Source organism: Quercus suber, unplaced genomic scaffold (assembly GCF_002906115.3).
Source record: "Quercus suber isolate HL8 unplaced genomic scaffold, Cork oak 2.0 scaffold_164, whole genome shotgun sequence".
Lineage (NCBI taxonomy): Eukaryota > Viridiplantae > Streptophyta > Magnoliopsida > Fagales > Fagaceae > Quercus > Quercus suber.
Window position 1 is genome coordinate 1,280,755 of NW_027069625.1, and position 15,925 is coordinate 1,296,679.

General features: G+C 31.7%; 1 non-coding gene across 1 annotated transcript; it reads right to left on the reverse strand.

Annotated features, from left to right (window-relative positions):
- Positions 1-5,583: 5,583 nt before the first annotated feature.
- TRNAG-GCC (transfer RNA glycine (anticodon GCC)) lies at positions 5,584-5,654 on the reverse strand. The gene has a single exon. It is a non-coding gene; the product is annotated as a tRNA-Gly (tRNA).
- Positions 5,655-15,925: the final 10,271 nt, after the last annotated feature.

Below are 15,925 nucleotides of genomic sequence, written 5' to 3' on the forward strand. Positions count from 1 at the left end.
TTCACCATGCCTTGTCGTGGAATACACGTCATCTATGATTCAATAAGTCACGGTTTAACCTAATTTTTGAACGAATCAATATCAATGAGCGCCTTTCTTGAGAGTGAAAAGGCAACTTTTGCAATAAAGATAAGGGTTAGATGAAACAAGGGTCTCTATACTTGTTGCTTAGTGTCAACAAATGAAACAAAACCCTAAATGAATGTAGCTTCAAGATTATCTAGTTTTTAAAGTTGGGATGCATATATTTTTGGTATGATGAAGAGATCTTCTGTATGCTAGATGTTTTTACACCAATAGGCAAAAAGTGAAACACAATTGTCACTATCTGAAGTAATGGATAGCACTACACTTTATTTCAGACTTTCTTGAGTATCATTATTGAGATTATTGTTTATATTAAGTGTGTCAAACTGCCAAGTGCCAATAAGAGATGATTGCTAAAATTGAGTGAATCACACATACTAAATATTGGAAATTAAATACTTTGGTTTGGAAAAGAAGAAGAAGTAATTTCCTAGTTAATGGACCAAGGCGAATACATGCTTTTGAGTCTTGACAAGCCAAATCTCTTTTCAAAACCAAATTTATGATTGACATGTGTTACATACGTATAGCATTTATATAAGACAACGCAAAATTTAAATAAATAAATAAAAAGCTCAATTTTACACATTTAAATTCTAAAATCACCCATATCAGTGAAGCTAAAAATATATAAATTTGTAGAGTTGCTATAGTAACCATGTATATTTACACGGTTGAGCATTCACATTAGTTCATACAAAAATTATTTTTTATTTTAGCATTAATATATAAGTTTTTTATACTACATAACCACTTTTAAAAAATACACACATGAAATCATCTATTCTAAACTCTAATTCATTAAAGTATCAATTGTTTTTATTTCTTCACACATGACACAACAACAACCATCCACCCCCTTTCTTCATTATTAAGAGAAAAAAAAAATGTAAAATGAATAGTACCACTGTAAATTTACACGGTAACAGTAATAATTTTGCAAATTTACATATTTTTTAAATTAACTGATTTGAGTGATTTTAGAGCTTAAATATGTAAATTTGAGCTATTTTTCTATTTTGCATTGTCTAATGCAAATGCTCTATAGAGTATTCGCATTAGCTTAGTGCAAAAAATCCTATCTATTTTGGCATAAAACATATTTTTTCTTTTTCTTTTTTTACAATTACTTTTTAAAAACACCAAAATCAAATTATCTATTTACATTTTATTTTATTTAAATAACCATTTTTTTAAAATTTTATTTATTTATTATTATCTTTATAAAGAGAAAAAGAAAGAAAGAGAGGGAATTTGATGAGACGACGTGAGAGAAAAAATAATGAAGGGGATCAGAAAAATTAAGAAGAAAAATATTGTAGCAATTAGGAATCAAATTTGTTAGGAATCAAACTTGTAATCGAACTTTGAAAGAGATATATAGGAACCAATCTCCTCGGACATTACTGAGGACATTTTTCCTTAGTGTAAATTTGTTATCTTCATTGCTTTGTCATCAAGATCTATTTTACTTGTTGTTTGATTCATTAAAGCCTAGTTTTCAAATCCATTCTTTACAAATTCATTGTTTTGAGCTTTTTGGGTCTAAGTCCATCTACCTTTTGGGCTAGGAATTCAAATCAGGTCCTTACATATATATATATATATGTTTGTGTGGGTGTGAGAATTTTAATTGTAATTTCCGTATATTTCTAATTTATTACCGGCCAAACCATCATTTGTAGAGTCTTAGACCCTGGTGCTTGAAATGGTGAACCGCATGTCTAAATATCATTAAACGCATGCACAGTTAACTACATAAACTATGCTTCCCCCCCCCCCCCCCCCCCAACCACCCCACCAAAAAAAAAAAAAAAAAAAAAAAAGACTACATAAACCATAAATCCAACCATGTAGCCTGAATCAATTAATTCTTTAGACATCAATAGTATAAATATTCAAAGAAAAATAAAAGGGTTTGGATTGAATTTCAATTATAAGTTAAAAAAATTGTTATATCCACAATATTTTCATAACAAATACTATATGATAGGTTGTTATTGATGGATAAAAAAAGTAATTTTAATTGTGAATTCAAATAAGATTTAGTAACAATCTTCCACCTAAAATTTGTTATGAAAGTGTTATGAAAATGTAATGGACGTAACAATTTTCTAGAAAAAATTCATATGTTAAAATATTCTCATATAAGAACATGTTTGGTATCTTCTAAAAAAGAATATGTTTGGTATGCATAATAAGAATTTGTTTAGCACACAGTAATTGATCTTGTAGTTAAATAATTATTCGTGTGTGATAACTGATAACTTTTCAGTTATTTGGCTGCATTTTCATTAAAGAAAGTAGTTATTATGTAGGAATAGTTATTCCTTAAATTGAAAAATAACTATTGCTTCACCTAATAGCTATTTCTTAGTATATGTAGTCATTTTAAAAATTAATATATTTCTAAAAATACAAACTTTCCAAATGTAACAAATAATTTTACAAAATAAAAAAACTAATAAATAGTAATAATTATTCTATTATAACATTTTTTTTTGACTATAATAAATATTATTACCCCTTCGTAATCTTCATTTAGTATATTAAACAGGCCCTAACATTTGAATTACTGATGCAATGATTAGTAGCATAGAATTTCTCTCCTTTTAGATATTGAAATTTTGGTTTAGATTTTTATGTGAGTTCAAAACTGTGTGGTTTGGATTATTAAAACATTATAATATTCATTTAATATACCAAATGTGTCCTAACATTTGAATTGCTGATACAATGATTAGAAGCATGGTACTCCTCTCCCTCTAGATATAGAGAATTTGGGTTTGGATTATTATGAGAATTTAAAATTGTGGGGTTAAGAATGTGTGTAAAGTAGAATGATTAAAAACCATTTTGTTTGCTTAAGAAGAAAAATGAGAGAATGTACTTTTATTATATAAAAAAAAAATGTACATGAATGAGCACTTCATAAAAAAAAAAATTAAAAAAAAAATATGAACACAATAACTCAAAACAAATGAGGGAAAAAAAAAAAGGATGAACAAAAAAAGAAAAAGAAAAGAAAGAATTAAACATAGCAGAAGTGCAAAACTGTAGAAGAATTAGACGAAAACGAAAATGGAAAAAAAAAAAAATAGCAAAGAAACATTGTTAGTACATTTTTGTCCAAAGCTTTTGTTCACATTTTCTCTCCTATTTTCTCCCGAATTTGGGGAAATTGTTTTTTAGTGGGCCTGAAGAGAAAACTCTTGAACCTTACCAAAATCTCTTTCATTTTTCCCCCTCAACCAAACACTCACTCCTACCATTCTCTCCCCACTTTTCTCTCTCTCATTTTCCACCGCCCCCCCCCCACCCCCCCCCCCCCCCCCCCCTCCTTTTTACCCCAACCAAATACTAGTGACCTGTAAAGATAGGCCTAATACTTTCCACTAAATCATTTGATTAGCCCAATTGAGTCACATTAGAGAGTTTTCTTACTTTTGACTAGGAAAATGGTGCTTTTCATTCCTGTTCTAAGCATAAGTTTCAAAGCAAGTGGTTGATACTTGATTTTTATTTTTTAGATAATATTGCAAACTTATGGTGTTCGCTTCATAATGATTGCATTTTATTATTATTGGTATGAATGGAGGATTGAATCTCAAATCTCTTAATTAACAACAAAAGACTTTTCTAGTTAAGTTAACCCCAAATCTAATTATAATTCGTGTTTTTGCTCTATTGTTACACTATAAAATCTATATATAAGGAAATTTTTTAGTTTTCAATTTGAGGCTATACTTATTCTATGTTTTTTATTTTTAATTGAGGCTACACACTATAGTGATTGTAGAGGTTTTGTAAATAATAAATAATTATGTATTATATAAGCATAATTTTAAAATCTAGAATTGTCAAAGAATCAAAAAAGGGTTTGGTAGATTAAGTGTGCATTTGGCATGGTGAAATTTGTCAGCTTATTTTACTATTTAACTTATTTTTGTTACTATTTATGGGTTCCACTGCACTTTTTGGTACTATTCATGAGACCCAATTGTACTATTTTAGCTAAATTTTACTATATCTACAGTACTTTTAGTAAAAAAAAATTTTAGTTTCAGCAAAATAAGTGGATCTCAAACAAACCCCAAGATTCGAATCCTAGTTGAACCAGTTGATCCAAATTTGAAAATTATAGATACAAGTATAAGTAACTTTTTGTGGTGCAGAATGTATGTTTTGTACATAAGTAAATGAGAATGCTCTAAAGTCTTACTTAGTACTAAAATCTTTTCATGAGAATCACATATAATATTCTATTACAAAAGTTTACAAAATGACTTAAAATCCTAAAGCATAATACAGTCCGATGAATATGTGATTATTTTATGAATATTTTAAACTAAAATACCACACGTGGTAAAGGTTATGGATTTATTTATTTATTATTTTTTTTTTATCCTGATAAGTTTTTTTGCGCAGTTTCCTCGATTTTTTTCCCCTTGTTTGTCAACGTGACTCTGGAGGAGAATTACAACACGTTTAAAAATTTAGGATTTTTGTGGAATTTTTTTTAATAAAAAAATATATGGTTTATTCAATAAATAAATAAAGTGAAAAATTTTATAATATTATAATATAAAAAAATATAATATAATATAAAGGCTCTAAGTTAGATATATTGTAACCTGAGAAAAACAAAGGGGTCAACCTCTTTCAAATATATGACATGAATTCCAATAACGCAATGCAATATAATATAGTTAGACTATCTAAGGTTGATCGCGGAATATCATTAAGATTTAGGAATCTGTATTATCAAAAGATTTCCTGCGATTAACCTCTAAACTATAGGAGGAATCATGCAAGTTTTCCTAAAACTTATAATTTGTAAAAATTATTTTTACATTAAAATCTGAATTTTTTTATTTATTTTTAATTTCAAACAATTGTTTTTAACATTTACCACGTATGTTAAGTTTTTTTTCCCCCAACAAATCCATCTCTAATGAACTGTTGAGTTTTCAACGAAGTTTCATATATAATAATGACTATTTCTAAGGTTTGTTTAGGCTGAAGTGATTATAAATTTATATTTAATTTTATAAAATAACGTCTAAATAGTTTCCTTTTACTAAAATTGTGTTTTCATACTTGCTTAAGGAGGCTTAAATGCTTCGAATATTATTAGTACTCTCAATATGCTCTATAAAATAGTCAAGTACCTTATGTTTTATAATCTATTGTTTTTAAATTATGTAATTTCATATATGAACATGTTGTGAATAGAATTTTACTATTTATAAAATTATTTTTATTTTATATAAATATCCTTAACCTCTTATATTATCAAATATAATTTGTTGCCATTAAATATTTCGAACTCTAAATCTCTAATAAGACATTTGTAAGTTCATAAGGTATTCAGCAAAAAAAAAAAAAAAGTTCACTCATAAGGTGGTTTGTGAGACATTTCTTTAAAGTAAACACAAAAAGAACAGCAGAATTTGTTCAAAAAAAAGAACAGCAAAATTAAAGAATATCTAATAATGCACCAGCCGGGAATCGAACCCGGGTCTGTACCGTGGCAGGGTACTATTCTACCACTAGACCACTGGTGCTAGTTGGGTTATGGCATTGTAATTATTTATATCACCAATATTTGTTGAGTTTCTATTCGGGGAGTTTTTTAAACAAATTAACACCAGACATTTGGGCCATTTGGCAGTCACTTACAGAATTTAAAGGTTACCTTTTTGTTTTTATTGTTAAACAATAAATCTAGATATTAAAAAAAAAAATTGTAATGGTTAATGATAAGCTTCCTAAGGGGATGTTACTTTAATTACAATTTTTTTTTTAGAATACTAAGTATTTGTAACAAACACGAGAAAATGAGAGAAATTTTTTAAAGAAACTTAAATTATAATTTATCACCTTAATATTTATGAAAAGAAAATTGTGACAATTTTGTGTTCTAACTTTTTCTTCTTATTTATTTATTTATTTTTTTGGCTTGCATCTAAATTACCTTTACCTTTAAAAAAAATAACAACAAAATTACATAATAGTTCAGTGACCACAATTTTTATCTTAATTAGTTAAGTAGTTAATTGTAAGTGGTGGACAATCACTTTTATATAGATATTTTTTTTTTTTACCATTCATAATCAATCATGTTAAATTAAGTTGTAAACCTTATGACACAAAATTTGTACTTAGATTAATTTTCTCTTACCTTAAAGTTAGAAGTTTTTTATTTTTTATTTTTTATTTTTCTTATTTTTAATTGGGTTGGAGCAACGCAGCACGTTGTGCATATCAAATCTTTTACTACTACTGATTACCATTACTTTTGTTATAACTAATTAAATTCTCCAATATTGAGTAATCAGAACCAGTATTCTAAAAAGAAAAAAAAGAAAAAAAAAAAGAAAAGAAAAGAAAAGAAAAGAAACTTATGTGAACCCATCATTTTTTTATTTCAGTCACAATCAAACTTTAGATAAAAGTTATGACATCAAAATTGTTTCCATATACTTTCTCTTTGCAAATTTCAACCCCTGCAATGCAAGTACACATGGTAAAAGCTAAATGTATTAGTTCTCGTCAAATCACATGATATACGACATTTATCTTGGCATTGACCCGTGTCGCACACTACAATTTCCCCATGTCCATGATGTCGGTTCCCTTCTACAGTTCTGCTAATGAAATGAGATGTAATTAATATTTAAATACATTTTAAATCACATCTTTTGGATTAGCCTGCACGCTAAACTGGGATTGGTCCAAAATAATAGTCAGAAACGATGTAATAATATGACGCATGGAGCTTGAGGTCTGTCATTTGTCAAGTCTTCGGATAATTGTTTCCCATTCTTCTTAGAAATGTCATGGCAGTGCTTTTCTTTTAAAACCATTTAAATTAGTTTGTGTTAGTTGTTTAATACAAATGTTATCATCCCTAGATGACAACTGAGAAGAAAAATGGGTATTAGTAACATGAGAGGCCAAGAAAGTCTTATCAAGCTGATGAAAAATCTACGTCAGTTTGTTTATATATTATTTTGGTCTTTTTCATAAGAAGAAATATTATTTTGGTAACTTTTACATACCAGTGACCACACACCAATTAAATGCACAAATGATCTCACACCATTTATGAATAGAGTTCGATTAAGTTAGGAGCAGTGAGCTCACTTGTCAGGCAAGAAAAAGAAAAGAAGAAATTTCATGATGGTAACTTTTAATCTTTCTCTTTTAACTCTTAGCCAAATTATATTATTTCCCCTACCTCTATATCTCATCATGATAGAAGAAATTTCCAGTAAGGTTTTCTTATTTTATTTATTTAGAGATCATAAGATCAAATTTATGAGTTTCATACTGATTGTTCTCTACCATTAAACCAATTAACTTTTACATAATTGAAATCTTTGAAACATTGTAATTAAATTGCCACCACACCCATTAAATTTTAAATTTTTGAAGGCGGGATTATTTTTTAATAGTTACAACTAGAGGGTTCATCTAATCTCGGTTCAACACGACCAAAGGGATTTAAAAAAAAAAAGAGAGTAATCTGTGTGATACTCAGGAAATGAAACTAAGATTATGATATCTAATTGAATGATAACACCAGGAATATGAAAAATAAATATTAGATAGAGCAAATTAACACCAAAATAAAGGAACAGATAAAATTAAATTCAAAGAATTAGCAGAGAAAATAATTCATAATTGAATTATGTTTCTAATAATAGATCATTTAAATAATATTAAACATAATATAATAAAAAGTTATTCTATTTTGAACTATTTTAAGCTAATTGAACTCATGAGGTGAGTTCTAATTGGTATTAGATGACTTTAAGAATTAAAATGCTGACATGAAGAGGGCCCTAAACTGTAAACCATAAATTCCTCTGTAAACCCTAAAATATAAACAAAAACCCCAAAACTCTATATATGTCCTATGCACAAAACCCTAATTCTAATTTGTAAACCTTGAAAAGCATAAATACTAAACCCTAAAGCATAAAATTGAAATCCAAAGCCATTAACCACAAACAAATTCAAACCAGAATTCCATTGCCCTAAACCCTAAAGAGAGGAACAAAGAAAAGTCAATTGAAAGAATTAGCAGAGAAAATGATTCGTAATTAAATTATATTTCTAATTAATAAGGGATTATTTAAATAATATTAAACATAATCAAACTTTATTCTGTTTTGAACTATTTTAAGCAATTGGAACTCATGACAGGTGGTGGGTTTTAGTCAGCTCAACTGGTAAAGTCTCTGATAGTTGTATAAGAGATTTATGGTTCAATCCTTACCTAAACCAAAAACTGATTGGTGTCTTGGTCTGATGATATAAGAGCTATCATCAGGAACGGACGCCATAATTTGAATTTCTCTCTCTCTCTCTCTCTCAAAAAAAAAAAAAATTCTTATGACAGGATTGGTCCAAAATAATAGTCAGAAACGATGTAATAATATGACGCATGGAGCTTGAGGTCTGTCATTTGTCAAGTCTTCGGATAATTGTTTCCCATTCTTCTTAGAAATGTCATGGCAGTGCTTTTCTTTTAAAACCATTTAAATTAGTTTGTGTTAGTTGTTTAATACAAATGTTATCATCCCTAGATGACAACTGAGAAGAAAAATGGGTATTAGTAACATGAGAGGCCAAGAAAGTCTTATCAAGCTGATGAAAAATCTACGTCAGTTTGTTTATATATTATTTTGGTCTTTTTCATAAGAAGAAATATTATTTTGGTAACTTTTACATACCAGTGACCACACACCAATTAAATGCACAAATGATCTCACACCATTTATGAATAGAGTTCGATTAAGTTAGGAGCAGTGAGCTCACTTGTCAGGCAAGAAAAAGAAAAGAAGAAATTTCATGATGGTAACTTTTAATCTTTCTCTTTTAACTCTTAGCCAAATTATATTATTTCCCCTACCTCTATATCTCATCATGATAGAAGAAATTTCCAGTAAGGTTTTCTTATTTTATTTATTTAGAGATCATAAGATCAAATTTATGAGTTTCATACTGATTGTTCTCTACCATTAAACCAATTAACTTTTACATAATTGAAATCTTTGAAACATTGTAATTAAATTGCCACCACACCCATTAAATTTTAAATTTTTGAAGGCGGGATTATTTTTTAATAGTTACAACTAGAGGGTTCATCTAATCTCGGTTCAACACGACCAAAGGGATTTAAAAAAAAAAAGAGAGTAATCTGTGTGATACTCAGGAAATGAAACTAAGATTATGATATCTAATTGAATGATAACACCAGGAATATGAAAAATAAATATTAGATAGAGCAAATTAACACCAAAATAAAGGAACAGATAAAATTAAATTCAAAGAATTAGCAGAGAAAATAATTCATAATTGAATTATGTTTCTAATAATAGATCATTTAAATAATATTAAACATAATATAATAAAAAGTTATTCTATTTTGAACTATTTTAAGCTAATTGAACTCATGAGGTGAGTTCTAATTGGTATTAGATGACTTTAAGAATTAAAATGCTGACATGAAGAGGGCCCTAAACTGTAAACCATAAATTCCTCTGTAAACCCTAAAATATAAACAAAAACCCCAAAACTCTATATATGTCCTATGCACAAAACCCTAATTCTAATTTGTAAACCTTGAAAAGCATAAATACTAAACCCTAAAGCATAAAATTGAAATCCAAAGCCATTAACCACAAACAAATTCAAACCAGAATTCCATTGCCCTAAACCCTAAAGAGAGGAACAAAGAAAAGTCAATTGAAAGAATTAGCAGAGAAAATGATTCGTAATTAAATTATATTTCTAATTAATAAGGGATTATTTAAATAATATTAAACATAATCAAACTTTATTCTGTTTTGAACTATTTTAAGCAATTGGAACTCATGACAGGTGGTGGGTTTTAGTCAGCTCAACTGGTAAAGTCTCTGATAGTTGTATAAGAGATTTATGGTTCAATCCTTACCTAAACCAAAAACTGATTGGTGTCTTGGTCTGATGATATAAGAGCTATCATCAGGAACGGACGCCATAATTTGAATTTCTCTCTCTCTCTCTCTCTCAAAAAAAAAAAAAATTCTTATGACAGGTGAGTTCTAATTGGTATTTAGCCGACATTAAGAACTAAAATGCTGACATGAAAGGGGCTTTCTATAGTAAGAATTCTTAGCTAATTGTAAAAGTGCATTTGATCTTCATTACAAATTGGAGGATTTTTTTAATTAAAAATATTAATATTTATATAAATTTGTTTCCGTGCATAGGGAAACATATTTTTATGAGCAGTGATATGGACATAATATTTTCATAACAATTTCACAACAAAATCTAGGTAGCAAGATGTTATTGGCTCTTATTTAAGCCCATCACTGACATAACATTTTTATCTACCATTAACAACTTGCCACCTAGGTCTCATTATGAAATTGTTGTCAAAATATTGTGCTTGTAACTTTTTTGTATCTTTTTTACAGTTGGTTATGTGTCATGCTTATTCCACATGACTTAGTGTCCAGTTGGCAAAAATAATCTTTGCTAACTTATTTTACTATTCAGCTTATTTTTGTTACAATTCATGGGTTCTACTACACTTTTTGGTACTATTCATGGATTTCACTGTACTATTTCAGCTAACTTTTACCTTTTTTTACAGTACTTTCAGCAAAAAAAATTTAGTTTCAACAAAATAAGTGGATCTTAAATAGACCCTTAACGTAAACATTATGCATTGCACCACAACGTGATTTCATCATGTACCTCATCGTAACTATATTTAAATTATGACTTTAATTTGTTAACTTGTGCACATATGCACTCGTTAAGAAAGAATCTAATGGATCTCACTACTTTAAGAAGTAATAAAGCAAATAAATAAAGGGCCTTATTAATGAGTGCCTCAATCATATATATATATATATATAAAGCCAAAATTAAAAGAAAACTCAATCAGATTTTTAATTGAGGTCTAATTTTGCACCACTTATCCATATAATTTTTTTTTTTAAAATTTTTGTACCAAGTGAGTTATTAATGCAAAAGCTGAAGAGTAAAAAAAAAATGTTAGCTTGACTTTGACAAAGTATTGATATGATTGGCAATGAGGATTGGGGAAAATAAGAAAACAAATAACGAAAATAGAATTTATATTTATATTGAATATTTTAGGCTTCAGCTTAGATTTCGTTCCCATCTAGAACAAATCTAAATCAACATAAACTAAACTCAAGCACAACAGAAAAATAATAACATCTTCTATGAATATTTTTTTCTTAAAGTATTATTATTATTATGAAACATTTATAAAAAAAAATTGATAAACATAATTAATTAGAATTTGCTCATAAAAGACCTAATGTAATTTAATCAAATTAATTTAGTTTCGAGTTGCTTTATTCAAATAAAACACTAATTTTTAATTGTTTGTAACTGATGTTTAACAAAAACCAAATTAACAATGAGCAAGACTTGGGTACAGTACTTAGGTGTTGCTCCTTAAGTTCCCCTTTTAAGATTCTGCAATGTGAATTTTTTTTTATGGAAAGAAAGTGTATTTTTTAGTTTAGGTAGCCACATGGCTGAATTTTAAAAGGGGAACCTAAAGAACAGCACCTAAAGTACTGTATTTAAGTTTTGTCCATTAACAATATATATATATATATAGTGTCTATTTAGCTTGAGCTTATAAACTCAGTTTTTAACTTTTAGCTTTTATGTATAATTTTTTAAAACCTTAATTTTTTTTTTCACTTTTTTGGAGTACAAGTAACTTTAGCACACTTTTAACAAAAAAAAAAAAAAAAATTCAATAAAAAACTAAATAAATTGTTCCTAAACAAACACTATAGTGTATTGTTAATATGTAAAAATGTGAGTTTTATTGATTTACGTGGCAATGTAGGAAGAAATTAATAACAAGTAAAATGCTTCCATTTTACTATTATTTATTTATATATTTGCTTTAGATGAAACCTTATTACCAACTATTTATCCCAAAAAAAAAAATCATTATTACCAATGTTCTATAAAGAATGAAATACAAAATGTAGTTGTAAGGACGCAATTCGGGTTCCTGGCCCAAATGTCAAATGAACTTAGGCCCAAAAAGTCCAATACAATGAATTTGTAAAGAGTAGGTTGGAAAACTGTGTTTTAATGAATTAGTCAACAAATAAAGTGGATTCAGATGACAAGAAAATGTAGATAAACTAGTTTAATCTAGAGAAAACTGTCATCGACATAGTTCGAAGAAATCAGTTTTTATATATTGATTCTCAAGTTTGATTATAATTTCAGTTTTTGATTGCTCCAGTGTTTCTTTCTTTATATTCCAATCCCCCTTTTCTTAGGGGTCTCTTACATTATATAGCTCCCTTTGAATGATCTTGACCCTCCACTTGTCAATCATTCAAGCCACTACTTGAGTGCTTGTCCCATTGGATACCCTCATAGGTCCTCTGTGAGTTAGGGTGACCAATGCAACATTGTTCAGGAGTCTTCTCTACATAAATGTGACTAGAGAGTTAGCTACAGAGCATTCAATGCGATGGTAGTAGTTTTTTCTTAGATATTTCTTAGCTCCCATTTTGTCTCGTACGTTCACAGTGCATATCATTATCAACAGAACTTCCTGTAACGTCACTCTGGATAATAGAACTCACCTTCTGACCCCTTCTTCGTTTAACTGAAGAGATACCCCTCCTCGATTTACCTCTCTCAGCCTTTACAGCTATAACTTGCTCGTGAAGTTCAAAGTCTTACTCCTTCCTCACTGTTGATCTATTTTCAGACCATTGTACCTCTTCAGAGAAGGCCTAAGGCCCAATGTACATTTGGGCTTGTGTCCCCACAATAGCCCCTTAAAACTTCGGTTATCCTTTCCTATCCGAGGAGAAAAGTGGGGTTTTGATGTTTGAAAAATAAATCCTGCATGTTCCTTTGATTTCCACATGTGAGAATGTCATTTCGCGTGTCCTATAACCGTTCTTGATGCTTCGGAGCCTGCGATCTCTCATTAAATGCTCCAGGCGACGCTATGTTCCCCGTGTCCAACGGTGAGATATAGATCCTACGGCTGGAATTCTCCTTGAATTTTGAGTGGGATAACCCCCACTTAATTTCACCTCCTATATAAGGCGCCTGGGGGGAGTTATTTCTCCTTGTTTTACAAATTTTCTATCTCTCCAGAAGTTCCTAACTCTCAAACCTTCAAAGCTTTCCAAGTCTCTGAATCTTCTAAGTCATCTTCCTAAAAATTTTCAAATCATTGAAAGGTTCAGGGATCAACAAACATGCTTATTCTTGTAAGTTTCTACTTCCTTAGGTTTTTTTCTCCTCAGCCAATCTCCTCGGCCTTCTATTCTTTGTTTCCTTTCTTTGAAAACTTTTTTCACTTCTCTTTAGCTCGCCTAGATGGGTAGATTTAAGCACCTTGTAGAATCTCCCGCTGGTATGGAGAGTTTCATGGTTAAGTACTACATTCCGTAAGGAGTAGCCTTGCGGTATTGTGCCTTAGACCAGATAGTCACAGATAGAAAAGAAGGGGAGGTCATCATTCCTATGATTGCTTTCATAGAATGAGGAATGATGCTTCCATTGGGTAGGATGACCTGAGACAACCTAATTAACCATAGGTTGTGTCCCCACCAGTGCGTTCCCAACCTATTCACATGGCACGACGTCGTTTATATATACGAGTGCCATTCACTTGCTGGCGCGGGATATTACCTCAAATCCTGGTCCAATGTTGTTAGGCTTGTATCGTGTCTTCCCAAGTCCAACAAGGGCATGAAAGACGACTACTTAATCGCATTTGGGGAATGGCACGATGGTCTTTACTGCCCAACTTGAGAAGGAGAACCAGGTAGGGTACCCTAGATTTAGGTCCCTTGGCATAGGATTTAGTTCTATTAGCTTTACCACGCTTTCTTTTAATATTTCGCTTTCCTTTGGGAATGGGTCTTATTAGTCTGACCATGATTTGTTTCTCAGCTGTTTTTGTAGATAAAAGGCACGTTACTCCCAAATTCAACCTTGTCAACATTACGAGTCTCAACAAGGTGCTAAGGTTTGATATATTCGTGAGTGAAGACGAGCAATTGCGAGCTGTTCTTCTTATCCTAGACTTTGAGCCCCTGTCAAATCAATTCCATGATGTAGGCCATGTGATAAGGGCAGGCGACCCTAGGCTCCGCTGGATAGACGTCTCCGTGCCCTATTTTCTAGCCTGAGAAGATCTTCCTCTTGTCAAGTTGCCTCTCCACTGTGCTCTCCCCGAAGCAATAGCCTCGAGGGAAGAGACCGCTTCTTCGTGCTTATCACTCGAGGAGGAAATTGATCAATTCCGACTAGAGGAAGAAGAAGAGGTGCGAGTAGATCCTATTGAGATCCCAGATTTTGAGGGTGAGTTTGACATATCCTTAGTAGCTCGCTCCCCCCAATTGATAATCGCCAAGGTTAACAGCAGTTCCAAGAAGGAAGACCCAATGTCTCTGAATCTGAGGAAAGGCTTAAGGGACCTTATGGCTGGGTGGAATAAGGGGTTATCATCCAAAGAAGCCCCTAAGTCATAGCTTACCTTTACTCTTCCCCTTTCCTCTCCTCTTCCTACAACCATAGTTGGCTTGCTCCCCAACCTCGACTTGAAGAAGAAAAGGAATGAGTAGGTATTGGAGGAGGGTGAGGTCACTGAGGTGGCCCATCAGAAGGAGGCCAAGAAGCAAAAAACGGCCAAGGACAAACGGGCCTTCTCTATGGATAGTAGGGAGGAACCAAATGGGGCCGAGGTGCACTAACAGCAACGTACGTGGGCTCTTTGGCTGGAGTTGGATGGCACTCCCATTCGATGGAACTCCTCTATCAAGGAGTTCTAGAGAGGGCACTCCACCTATATTGTTGAGGCCCTAGAGTAGCCCCTCCTCCTACCCAAAGACATAGAGGCTTTAAGGAGTATGATGCAGTCGGACCTCTTTATGTCCCTGAAAAGGGATCTTGCCATGGTAAGTTAACCACCATATCTTTGAATTAAATGCTAAGTTGCCCTTTTCATTTCTTTTTTTTTTTTTTTTTTTTTTTTTTTTTTTTTTTTTTACACTAGATTCCTTTGTTATTTTTATGTAGATTACCCAGCAGGTTTTTATGGCTGAGGAATGGGTCAAGGACACCCAAAACAAGGCCAGAGTTGAGGCCTACCTCCGTGCCAAGGTCAACAAGTCCTTGGGAGCCATGAAGCAAGAAAACTAGGAGCTGGTCACTCAACTGACTATTGAGGAGAAGGCGAGGAGGAGCGCGCTGAGGTTGGGCTAAACAATGCCTAAGACTAGGTTGAAGATCAACGCAAAAAGTTTTATCTTACTAAGATAGAGCTGGCCACACAGAAGCAGCTGGTCTTGGATCTTAAGGCTGAGTTAAAAAAGGCCAAAGCTGCCACTCGGACGGTCGAGGAAGCTGCAGAGGCCTCAAGGCAAGCGTCTTACAACCTCAAGGTAGAAGAAACCGAAATCTGGTTGGCAGAAGTTAGCAGGGAATACTGCAAGAAAATATAGATGGAAGCCCTAAAACTTGCAGGGGTCCTTGCTGCCTCAGAGTGGAGGCAGGCTGGGAGTGTGTACTATCATCCTGACATTCGCGAAGCCCTAGTTGCTCTCCCATCTCCCTATGCCCTTGCTCCAGAATCCTCTGAGCAGCCTCTTACTGCTCAGGCCATTCTTCCCCCCTTTGAGGCTTCTAAAGGATCTAGCCAAGCTAGTGACCAAGGCTAAGGGGGCTGATGTGGCCAAGGATAAAGGCAAGTGTAAGGAGACCAAGCCCCCCTCAAAGGCCAAGGATGCTATCAAGGCTG